Below are 13232 nucleotides of genomic sequence, written 5' to 3' on the forward strand. Positions count from 1 at the left end.
AAATTCTCGCGAATTTAATGTTCGTGAGGCGAAAAGTTCGTGAGCTAAAGCGTTCGTCAGCCAAGGTATCACTGTATATATATACACACACATACATGATTTAGCTTACTTGAGAATGAGTCATGCGGACTAATTAAATACGGACATGCAAATCAGGGCAAATAAAGAATTTAGGCCTAAATCAGAATTTTTTTTAAATCAGAATTTTAGTGTTTCAGTGCTTTTGAACTACAAATTTTAAGGGATAAAGCACACAAAAAAAGGCCCGTAACGACAACAACATTGAAATATCGAACTCAAACTGAGCCATCCACCAAAACAAAATGGTTGCCGAGGAAGTAGGAACATGCAAAAATGACGTGGAACGAAATCCATGCGGGATCCATCAGCAAGCTTCATTTTGTAATTTCGCCTGCTTCTAAAACACAAATATGCAAATGAGCTAGAAAGTAAGGCAAATGTATATATATGGGGACGCCGCCGTCAAAAGCTGCGTGTACTTTGAGCCGTCATCACCCTTCCGTCAAACGACCGCATGCGAGTCCAACCCAGTCGAGAAAAAAAAAAAAAAAAAAAAACACGGGCTCGAAAGGCTGCAATAATAACACACTATTGATTTTCCGCTACAAAACAAGTGTCATCTTTAAGTCATTATGCCCGTCCGTCTATGCTGCCGAGTGATGAGCTTTCCAACCGTCATTATGTTTACCGCCGCGTGACCACATCACTGCAACACGACCCACACACGCGGCCTGCAGTTTGTCGTCTTCAGCCAAGTCCACCCCGGAGTCGGGAAAGCAGAGCTCAAATGGTATTTAGTAGGAAATTGGACAAAAAAAAAAAAAAGTCAAGCGCATAACTTGAAATGCTGCTTCGGGTCCATTGCAGTTGAATTAGTTAACGCTTTTTTTTTTTTTTTTTTACACACAACTGAATTCTTCTCATCTGCGGTTGTGGTTGAGGAAAGCTACTGTATCGTTAGCATGATAGCATAGTTGGCTAAGTCTCATTTTAACAAGTCCATTACAGCTGAATTAGTACATATACACTTTTTACACACAACTGAATTCTTCTCATCTGCGGTTACGTTTGAGGAAAGCTACGTATCATTAGCATTATAGCGTAGTTGGCTAAGTCTCGTTTTACCGTTTTTTAGAAAACAACAAACAAGAAGAGTCCAGTAGCACCTGGATGACACACTTGACACGGGCACAAAGAAAAACTAAGTTTTAGCCTTTTAGCTAGCTTATTGTATTTATTTATTTTTTTAATAGATATTGTAACAAAATGTTAAAAATGACTTAGGCAGCTACGCTATTAGGTTCATAACATGAGAACATTTATCATAAAAATTGTTTACTTTTTTTTTTTAACTTGACAAAGCTTTTGTAGCACCTTGTCTTGGTCAAATTTTTACATAAAAGTGTCTATGCTACGTTAGCGTATACAGCGAGTCCTTGAGTTAAGACACACTCAGACTAAGACTTTACAACGGTTACGTCCACGCCACCATTTTGGCCCCGTCCGCCATTTTAGCTCCTCGTCCGCCCATATAGCCCGCAGTGTTTTCCCCTTGACCGCTTTTAATGCTGCAGTCGAGGATGGTTGGAAGTCGGAACCCCAGAGGAAAACAAGGGAACACTGTATATCGCCCGTGTAGGAACGTAACTCGCTAGCTAACTCGCTAACTAGCTTTATTTCTTTTGTTTAGAACTTTAAATGTGCATTTTGTATGAATGGGGATTTTGGAATAAACAACTGCATTGAATCGAATCATGGGACGTTCATGTCATACACCAAAAATTTCACCACGGCGGGCGCACGTCATTCCAAGAAGGCTCACAGTAAATCCTTAAAGAGACGATGAATGATGGTGGTAGGTTCAAAGGATGTGTACGCTCGTCAAAAATATGAACTGGTCCAAAATGGCTGACTTCCTGTTCCATTTTGGGTGCGAGCGTGAGAATTTTTCACGAATCTTGGTTTGTTATGTCCACCCCACCCAAATTCGAGTTAATCGGCGAAACTGGCGTTGACGTTCCACGGAGTGGCTACTGCGCAAGTCATGCGGTTGTGTTTCTCCCAAAATTTCTCCATTTATTTATACACGTGCTCGCAGCAACTGGGGCGTTTTCAGCATGTCGAGGCCCGCTCCAAACATTCGTTGGAACAATAACCATCAACACAGCGAGGGCTCAAAAAGATCGCTCAACTTTTGACGCCATGCTTCACCTGCGTCAGATGGAGTAAGGAAGAAAAAAAGTTGCGCAATTTAGCGACACAAGAATCCCGATGGGACAAATTCTCAAGTAGGAAATACAAGCCCTGGAATCGCTCCAAAAATCGTCTTTAAACCCACATGGCTGACTTCCTGTTCAAGTATAGGCTTGGCTCCGTCAGACTTTTTTTTTTTTTTTTTTTTTTTTTTTTTTTTTTTTTATCGTTCATGTCTACCCAATTTGATGTTGATGGGTAAATTGTGAAATGTCCAAAATGGCCGCTTCCTACCCAAACGTCCGACTTGCTGTTGACTGTCAGGCATGTGTCTTTTCAACTTGCTGACTGGTCAGTCTGGTGTTGTGGGATGATTTTTCCTAATACCGATGTTGGGTTCTAGACTCTGTGAAGTACACGAAACGATTTGGAAAAATGGTCCAATTTATATATATTATTTTTTTTTTACTCCTCAATATTGCAATTTAATATTCTTGTCAAGGTACTCTTAACATGTATGTCTGAAGAAACACAAACAAACTACAGTGTTCCCTCTCTATAACGCGGTTCACTTTTTGTGGTCTCGCTGTATCGTGGATTTTTTTTAGTGCAATTTTGCATGCATTTTTTATTTATTTTTTTACATTAATCTATGTCTTTTATAAAAAATTATAAATGTTTGAACATTGAGAATGTTTAAAAACAAGAGAGAAATGTGAGAAAATATAAAACATTTATAATTAACGTAAAACACAAAGCTAACTACTTGGCGGATTTCATTTACTTTGGGTATTTTTTGGAACCTAACTCCTAGGGATGTAATGATAAGGGCAATATCGTGATATTAAAGCTGCCACAATATCGGCATCGTCATGTTCACAATATTTAAAAGAAACACATCTGTTAAGAAAAAAAAAAGTCAGGTTGATTTGCATTTGTGCAGTTCTAGCACCCTCTAGTGGCTAGTTTATTAGCACAATTTAATTTTCATTAGGGATGTTTTGGCCTTCTATGTTTAAAATCTGTGCTAATTGTCAGATGAAGGGAAATCTAATTTGCGTGTGAAGCAATAAATGTGTGCTTGCATTAGCAAATAAGTGCCTCAATATTGTTATTAGAGATTGTAGGTAGTTAATACGCATTGCTGTTTTTTTAGTCCGAGCCCTTTTTTTTTTTTTTTTTTATACAATATTGTGATCTTTTTTAAATATCGCCAACCCCCAAATATCATAATAATTATCGTATCGTGACCTTCATATCGTGATAATATCGTATCGTAATGTTGGGATATCGTTACATCCCTACTAACTGCAGCAGAAAAAAAAAAAGAGGGTCATTTGGATTACAAAGAAAACAAAATCACATCTGAACTTATCTACACACCAGAATTTGCACTCAACTGGATTCGATTAATTGTTCAGCCCTGTCACGCCGCCACCAGGCGTGGCGGTTCATGCTTTTATTTTTGTGTTTCTGTTTCCTGTTTTACGTTGAAATCCCAACTCTCCTCTCACCCCAGGTCACTTGCCCTTCCTGCCGCTCCATAATTACCGGTCCCCGCCCTTGATTATCACCACCTGCCACCAATCACCTACTGCAATAAAAGCCACCTGCATTCTCCCCTCAGTGCCGAAGTGTCACCGTCAGTGCATGGAAGCGTCCACAGTCCTTATGTCCTCGTTCATGTTGCCTAGCGTTGTTGCCTTGTTTTTGTGCCTTTTCCTCCCTTTTGGAGCGCCTTTAGTTACCCCTTTTGCCTTGTGCCCTTTTTCCTCCCTAGCGGAGCGCTTTCTGTTGTCCCCAGTACCTTTTGCCTGTTTTTTCCTCCCTAGTGGAGCGCTTTTTGTTCTCCACTTTTTCCCCTCCCTGTTCTCCTCTCAGTTTGAGAGGAGACCACTGTTGGCCGGAAATAAACCTGCTGCCTTGGTGGCCTACCTTACGCCTGCGTCTGAGTCCTACTTGACCCCGCCTTGTCAGTACACTTCGGCCAGCATGGACCCAGCAGGCACGGTCGAGGCCGCACTGCAGAGCCAGGAGGCCCGGCTCAACAACCAGGACCGGATCCAACAGACCATGCTGTCCCGGATGGAGGAATTGACCAGCCAGGTCCACGAGCTGGTAGGCCTTTCACGGCGTCGAGCGCCAGCTCCCACTGGACAGATTCCTCACCCTGAGTTCTCTGTACCGACCACGCCATTCACCGGGGTAGGATTGAGACTGGCCTCCCCAGAACGATACTCCGGTGAACCCGGACGCTGTCAGACTTTCCTCACGGAATGTGATATTCATTTTGAACATTTACCACAGGCATTTTCCACAGCCCGGTCCCGAGTGGCCTTCATGGTGTCTCACCTGACGGGACGGGCCAAAACCTGGGCGACCGCAGAATGGGCCAGGGGTTCCTCGGTCTGCCAAAGCGTACAGGACTTTCAAATCGCTTTGCGCCAAGTCTTTGATCCAGAAAACAATGACCGAGAGAAGGCACGAGCACTGAGCCGACTTCAGCAAGGCAACGAATCTGTCAGCGACTATGCAGTTCGCTTTCGAACGTTGGCAATGAGCAGTGGCTGGAACGCCATCGCACTTCACGACCATTTTTTAAAAGGACTCTCACCCGCTATTCAAGAGCTTCTGGTTCCCGTAGATCTCCCCGCGGACTTGGACGCCTTGATTTCCCTCGCCATCCGGACCGATCATCGTCGCCAGGAGCTGGCCAAGATCGGCGGACCACGAAGGAGGGAGGAACCCACCCCCTGGACGCCGACACCGGAGGTCAGAAGGCCGCGATTCATCGCTCCTTCCCGACCGGAACCAGGAGAGGTGGACCTCGCTCGCGACGAACCCATGCAACTGGGAAGGGCTCGGCTTTCGCCGGAGGAGAGACAGCGCCGACGCCGAGAGGGCCGTTGCTATTATTGTGGTGGTCTTGGACACTTGGTGGAAGCCTGCACCACGAAGGGCAACCCTCCGGTGAGTTCTCCGTCACCCCGATCAGCCAAGAACCACAGACTCACGCAAATCCAGATAACTCACCACAATGTCACCACAGTTCTGTCAGCCCTTATCGACTCCGGATCCGACGAAAGTCTCATGGACTGGGAGCTCGTAAGGCAAATACGATGCTCCACCGAACCCCTTTCCGCGACCATCCTGGCTAAAGCGCTGAATGGCAAGGAGCTCTTCAAAATCACCCATATTACTGAACCTCTGGAAGTCCGAATCGGACCTCACTTCGAGACTCTCCGTTTCCACGTTTTCCACGCTGCTTCCCCCACTTTGGTGCTGGGACACCCTTGGCTGTGTCTACATAATCCCAGAATCGACTGGAACACTGGAGTTGTTCTGGAGTGGGGAAAGGACTGCAGCTCTCACGGGTCGGAACAACCCGCACTCCGAAACTCCACAGCCCAGGTTCACCAGGTGACTCTCGTCCCACCGGCTCAAGAAGAGTACCCGAACTTGCACACTGTTCCCTCCTGCTACCACCATCTGCGGGAGGTCTTCAGCAAGACCAAAGCCATGACTCTCCCTCCACACCGCCCATATGACTGCCCGATCGATTTGATTCCCGGTTCAACCATTCCCAAGGGGAGACTGTACTCAGTCTCAGGACCCGAACGCCAGGCCATGAATAACTACATTGATGACTCCTTGAAAGCCGGCCTCATCCGACCGTCTTCCTCGCCTGCAGGAGCAGGCTTTTTCTTCGTGAGTAAAAAGGATGGATCCCTACGCCCCTGCATTGATTACAGTCCTTTGAACGACATCACTGTCAAGAACCGGTACCCATTGCCCTTGATGTCCTCGGTGTTCGACCAGCTGCAACAAGCCAAGATCTTCACGAAGCTCGATCTGCGGAACGCCTACCACCTCATTCGGATCCGTGAGGGAGACGAATGGAAGACAGGCTTCAACACTCCTCGGGGACATTATGAATACCTGGTCATGCCATTTGGCCTCACGAATGCTCCCGCCGTCTTCCAGGCAATGATAAATGAGGTACTCAAGGACTTCATAGATCACTTCGTGTACGTTTACTTGGATGACATTCTGATCTACTCACCTGACCTAATGAGCCATCGAGACCACGTAAACCGAGTACTCCAACGTCTTTTGGATCACCATCTGTACGTGAAAGCTGAGAAGAGCCTATTTCATGTTAATACCATCTCCTTCCTGGGATTCATCGTGTCGCCAGGAAAGGTGGAAATGGACGCGGACAAGGTCCGCGCCGTACGAGAGTGGCCCACGCCAGACTCCCGGAAGAAAGTGCAACAGTTCCTCGGATTCGCCAACTTCTACCGCAGATTCATAAGAAGCTTCAGCACCATTGCCGCTCCCCTACACGCCTTGACCTCCCCACAAGTCCGTTTTTCATGGAACCCGGAAGCCGAAAAGGCATTCAAAGACCTAAAAGCACGCTTCACCAATGCCCCAATTCTCAGAGTCCCAGACCCCAAACGCCAGTTCGTGGTGGAAGTAGACGCCTCCAGTGTTGGAATTGGGGCGGTGCTGTCCCAGCGTTGTCAAGAGGACGGCAAGACACATCCCTGCGCATTTCTTTCACGTAAATTATCCAAGGCTGAATGCAATTACTCAGTCGGAGATCGGGAGCTTCTCGCTGTAAAAGTGGCCCTAGAAGAATGGAGGCACTGGCTGGAAGGCGCTGAAATGCCTTTTGTGATCTGGACCGATCACCGAAATTTGGAGTACCTACGCCAGGCCAAAAGACTCAATCCCCGACAGGCCAGGTGGTCCTTGTTTTTTAACCGCTTTGTATTCTCGTTAACTTACAGACCAGGCAGCAAGAACGTCAAGGCGGACGCATTGTCAAGAATCCACGAATCCGAGCTATTGGAAGCCGAGCCTGAGACCATCCTGCCCCGGGATTGCATTGTGGGAGCCATGAGATGGCAAATTGAGGACGATGTCAAGGAGGCATTGCGCAACGTCACTCCTCCCACGTCTTGTCCACCACGTCGACTCTTCGTGCCTGAGGAACTACGTTCTCAGGTGATACACTGGGCTCACACTTCACAACTGTTTTGTCATCCTGGAGTCCGCAGGACCATGTATGCTGTTGCCAGGAGATTCTGGTGGCCGGCAATGGAAACCACCGTAAAAGAGTACGTCGCTGCCTGTCCAACTTGTGCCCGCAACAAGTCCTCAACTCAGTCCCGGATGGGCCTTCTTCAACCACTGCCAATCCCATCCAGACCATGGGCAGAAATCTCATTGGACTTCGTAACCGGACTACCCTCATCCCATGGTAAAACCACAATTCTCACAGTTGTCGACAGATTCTCCAAGATGGTTCACTTTATTCCACTATCCAAGCTCCCATCCGCCAAAGCTACAGCCGACGTCATGATCCACCACATATTCCGATTTTATGGTTTTCCCTTGCACATCGTCTCCGACCGTGGACCACAGTTCGTCTCCCGATTCTGGACACAGTTCTGCAAAGCCCTAGGAGCCAAAGCCAATCTTACTTCTGGATACCACCCTGAGGCCAATGGACAGGCAGAACGACTGAACCAACAGCTTGAAACCGGTCTCCGATGCCTTGTCTCCCAGAACCCGACCGCCTGGAGCAAGTATCTGGTATGGGTCGAACTTGCGCACAACTCATTGCCCACATCTGCCACAGGTCTTACCCCGTTTAAATGCGTCCACGGCTACGATCCACCATTTTTCGCTGAACTGGAGGAGGAGGCAACGGTCCCCTCGGTCCAGGCCATGATCCGTCGGTGCCACAAAGTCTGGTCGGCGGCCCGGACGGCGCTTCAACGCCAGGGAGACCGGGTGAAGAGGGCCGCCGACCGGAAAAGGAGACCGGCACCCGAATACCGCCCAGGCCAGCGGGTGTGGCTATCGGCCAAACACCTCCGGCTCAAGGTACCGTGTCCAAAGCTGGCCCCGCGGTTTGTGGGGCCTTTCCCAGTAACCAAGTCCATAGGACCTGCCGCCGTTCGACTCAGTCTGCCACGATCCCTCAGAGTTCATCCTACATTCCACGTCAGCCAAGTCAAGCCTGTTCAAGAAAGCCCGCTGGTGCCCTCCGTACCCGACCCACCCCCCCCGGAGATGATTGAAGGCGGCCCCGTTTACAAGGTCAGAAAACTTTTGGATGTTCGTAATCGGGGCCGCGGAAGACAATACCTAGTAGACTGGGAGGGTTACGGCCCGGAGGAGAGACAATGGGTCCCCTCCCGGTTCATTGTTGACCCCTCATTGATTGATGATTTTTACGCAGAGCACCCTGACATTCCTGGGCCGTCAAGAGCCGGCCGTTGAGGGGGGGGGTACTGTCACGCCGCCACCAGGCGTGGCGGTTCATGCTTTTATTTTTGTGTTTCTGTTTCCTGTTTTACGTTGAAATCCCAACTCTCCTCTCACCCCAGGTCACTTGCCCTTCCTGCCGCTCCATAATTACCGGTCCCCGCCCTTGATTATCACCACCTGCCACCAATCACCTACTGCAATAAAAGCCACCTGCATTCTCCCCTCAGTGCCGAAGTGTCACCGTCAGTGCATGGAAGCGTCCACAGTCCTTATGTCCTCGTTCATGTTGCCTAGCGTTGTTGCCTTGTTTTTGTGCCTTTTCCTCCCTTTTGGAGCGCCTTTAGTTACCCCTTTTGCCTTGTGCCCTTTTTCCTCCCTAGCGGAGCGCTTTCTGTTGTCCCCAGTACCTTTTGCCTGTTTTTTCCTCCCTAGTGGAGCGCTTTTTGTTCTCCACTTTTTCCCCTCCCTGTTCTCCTCTCAGTTTGAGAGGAGACCACTGTTGGCCGGAAATAAACCTGCTGCCTTGGTGGCCTACCTTACGCCTGCGTCTGAGTCCTACTTGACCCCGCCTTGTCAAGCCCTACTGTAAAATTATTCGCCACGTCAGACGCGGTTGCACAAACTGGTGACTTTTGGAGCACGTCGAGGGCCCCCATTAAAAAAAAAAAAAAAGGATTTGAGTCTTTGAGCACCATGACGGACCATAAAAGTGGATATTAAGAGGCAATAATCGTGAGGGTGCAGCAATAATTGTTTTAGTGAGCCTGTAAATTGTTTAATTAGTTGTTAGCGCCTTCTGTCTCATGTCCCCCCCCCCCGTCCCAGTTTGTGGATAAGGTGGCTAGACCCAAGTTTGAACTGAGTCTGGATCCGCGAAGTCCCCAGGCTTAGATGGACTTTGGGTCCCGATTTCAAAAGTGATGTCGGGATGCGTCACGGTTGGGGCGCACATACAAAAAAAAAGAAAAGATCAATGCAAATGAAAATAACAGCGGGGAGAATCCTCCAGTGACGCATTTCACAATCCGACATGGTGGTCCGGCCTTGTTGTGGGAGTTGGCGGGTAGGCGTGACGTTCAAGTCGTGGTGGCGCGACCAGAAAGTGAGCGTGGGCTGTTTTTTTTTTTTTTTTTTTTTCCTCGCTCTCTCTTTATGAAGCCATGAAGAGCGCCTGAGTGAACGCGTACAGCACGCTTGAAATACGCTCCACCACTTGAAGGTACGCTTGAATAAATGGGAGGGGGGGAAGGAGGGGGTGTGGCTTTGGGGGGCTTTGACAACATGCAGCAAGACGTGCATATGCGACAGGTCTTGAAGTTGAAAATTGAAGGCCTACAAGAGACTACATGGCGGTTTGAGAACTTTTTGAGAGGCTGCCATTGCGCTTTAGATGTCAGGCCTGGGGAAACGTTTGTGCTTCAGGGACACTTTTTTGTTTTTCAGGGGGGGGCTAATTGTAAATGAGGTATATATATATATATATATATAAAAAAAAAGCATATCCAATAAAAATTTAAATTGTAAATTTTTCACACAAATGCTTTTTTTTTACTTTATTTACAATAAATTAAGCAATTTAAAAAAAGTGTAAATCTATACATAAAATGTGTTTACTCAATTTCAATTACAAAAAAATGCAAATTAATAAAAAAAATAATACAATTTTACAGCTTATTAAACAGCTTATTTTACTGATGTATTTAATATTTTGAATAAAAAGCAATCACCAATAATTAATACAATTTAAAACAATCTTAAATGTTAACTTACTTTACAATTATGTAAAATCAATTAGCCATGGCATAAAATTGACTTCAAAAGTTAAACATTTTAAACATTACATTTTTTTCAACCTTTTATTTTAATTTTTTTATTTAACTTTATGAGAGGCTTCCATTGCACTTTATATGTCAGACCTGGAGAAACGTACTTGAGGGCCACATTTTTTTTTGGTTAATTGTAGCTCAGGTATATATATATATATATATATATATATATATATATATATATATATATATATATATATATATACACATACATACATACATACATATATATATATATATATATGATTAATTAATAAATTAGAATTATAAAAAAAAAAGTTAAATTCACGTCTTTTTTTATTTACAATAAAATACAAAAAAAGTGTAGATCTATACATAAAATGTGTTCACTCAATTTCATTTGAAAAAAATGCTAATTAAATTAAAAATAACAATAAAATTCAAAACGGCTTATTTTACTGATGTAATTTCATATTTAGAATAAAGAGCAACCACCAATATTTAATACAATTAAAAAAAACAAAAAAACAAACTTAAATGTTACCTTAAATCACTTACTTTACAATTATGTACAATAAATTAGCCATAAAATTAAACTCCAAAAGTGGGAAACATTTTAAAACATTTCATATTTTTTTAAATGTACAAAAAAAGCCGTTAAACTGAACTATATGTCAAACTAGTTCATTATGTGATGCCCTTTATTTTATTGATTTTTTTCATTATATCTTCTTACTATATTTTTTACATACTTAATTATTTTTTTTACCATCCCACATCAGTCCCCTGCAGGTTTCAGTTGGGTTCTTGTATTTTTTTTTATTTTTTTTTAAGTTTCTCAATTATTTATTTTTTAACTGTTATTTTGTTTTATGTATGCTTTTATGTATGTAAGCACTTTGTAGACACAGGTTTGTACAGGTTCTATATAACTCAAATTGCTGTCATGCATTTACATCGAAATCACGTCATACTGTATGTGGGGACCCTGTCAAGACCCACTTTTAGGTCCCAACCCACCAGTTAAGAATGACCTGTCCACGTCAACACTTTCCGGCATGTCTTTTAGGTGCTTTACGCAAACACAAGATGGCTGCGCAGATAAGAGAGCCGCCCGGGGAAACCGGTTCATCGTGTAACGATCAAAAAACAAAATAAAAGCAAAATGCCAAAAGAATAGCACTGAAGAGGGAAAAAAAAATAAAATAAAACTACCAAGGTTCAACAATCCTAACTGACGAATTGATTTTTGTGTATATTTCCTTAAATTTTCATTTTCACCAGTGGTGTTTCGTCCTAGTAAGTTATTAGGCAGCGCTTGCCCGACCTCTTCAAAATAAAATCATTGAAAATATTTATGTCAGTGTCCTCTAAAATACAATACAGTAGTTCTACTGTTTTGGTGTTAAATTCCTGTATATTTTGTCCTGTTTCCCTCGCGGGGGGGTGTTAGGGTTAGGGTTAGTATAATATTCCCTGCCCCCCCCAAAAAAAAAAAAAAAAAAACTTGCTTACACAAGTCATTATTGCGGCAGTTTTGTAGTGTTAAGTCAACGTTTGCGGCCATTAAAAAGACTTGAGCTGGAACCGCTCCACTGGCAATGAATGACAGCTCCACTTTCAAGGTCCGAGGTGACACTGAAGAGGTCAAGAAAACATTCCCCGGAGTTCGCCGGGCTCGGATTCACCGCCAACGGAGGAGTAAATCCGCATTTTTATTTTTTTTTCAAAGTCTTCCGGTGGCATGGGATTATGGCTTCTCGGGTTTCTGGCGTCGCAGCGTTTCCGAGGAGGATGATGATCGGATGTGCAGGCCTTAAAAAGACTTGTCACGGCACAGCCTGGTACGTTTTTGTCGGCGCACGCGAGGGAAATCAGAAGAATCAAAAGCGTCGGCGAGTCGGCGTCGATTGTGAAGCCTTTAATGGAATTCAGCGGCACGGAAAAGTAACGGCTCGTTCGTCCTGTAATTGAAGGGGTCAAGATGACCGCGTTGGACAAACTCCAAGTGAACTGTGCGCGGTTTGCCGCATTCGCTTTTATCCCGGTGTTGCGTTACGGAAAAAAGTTGAAATCACTCATGACGGACAGACACTATGGCTGATAAAACTATAAAAAAGGCCTTCGACTTCGTAGTAACGTTTTGAAATGCATACATTACAAGCTTTTGAAAAAAATTGTCGGCGATCAGTTTTATTTTATTTTTGAATCGAAGTGGATCTGGGGTCAAAGAGACATTCCCAGTTTAGCTAGGACGCCCAAACTACCTAAACCTCATCATTTTTACCCACCAGAATAAAACATATGTAAAACTTGTGTCGATAGCCTGTCCTGGACAGAACGCAACACAAAACCGGAAGGCCATTCAAGCCAATCACAAATCGGAAGATGATCATTTCAGGAAAAGGCACAACAATGATAACACTGGCCATTTTATTTTGGGGGCTGGCGAGTCCGATATACACATATATATATATATTTTAATTGATTGATGATTAATGTGATTTAACATTTGACAAAATGTACTTTGATCGTAACTAAAAGTAATTTGTGCTTTGACGCCACCTGTTTAGTGTTACCTAATTTTCTGCATTATTGCTTCATTTTCACATGAAATGTGATTTGCATATAATCATCTTTTGCGATATACAGCTTCAAAAAATGAAAGACTACTCCATAATCATGATGGCAAAGATAGATACAGCCTCAAAGTTGTAGCAAACAGAATACCAAAGTCATAAATTATTAACACATAAAAAAAAAAAAAGGAATATCTGAAAAATTAGAGCTAATTTAGATAAACATGTCTTATTTCTTTCTTTATTTAATTTTTCAAACTGTTGAAACTTTCTTGGCACCAAAACATTTGTTGAGTGCAACTGAAGGAAAAGGTCAAGAGCTGCATAATCGGCCATAAACTTCAGTTAACAGTCTTAGTTGTGTTCT

General features: G+C 44.3%; 1 protein-coding gene across 2 annotated transcripts in view; it reads right to left on the reverse strand.

Moving 5' to 3' along the window:
* Positions 1–13232, reverse strand: part of slc25a21 (solute carrier family 25 member 21) — a 119631-nt gene that overhangs the window by 51794 nt on the left and 54605 nt on the right. The window lies entirely within an intron of this gene.

Source organism: Festucalex cinctus, chromosome 12, assembly GCF_051991245.1.
Source record: "Festucalex cinctus isolate MCC-2025b chromosome 12, RoL_Fcin_1.0, whole genome shotgun sequence".
Classification (NCBI taxonomy): domain Eukaryota; kingdom Metazoa; phylum Chordata; class Actinopteri; order Syngnathiformes; family Syngnathidae; genus Festucalex; species Festucalex cinctus.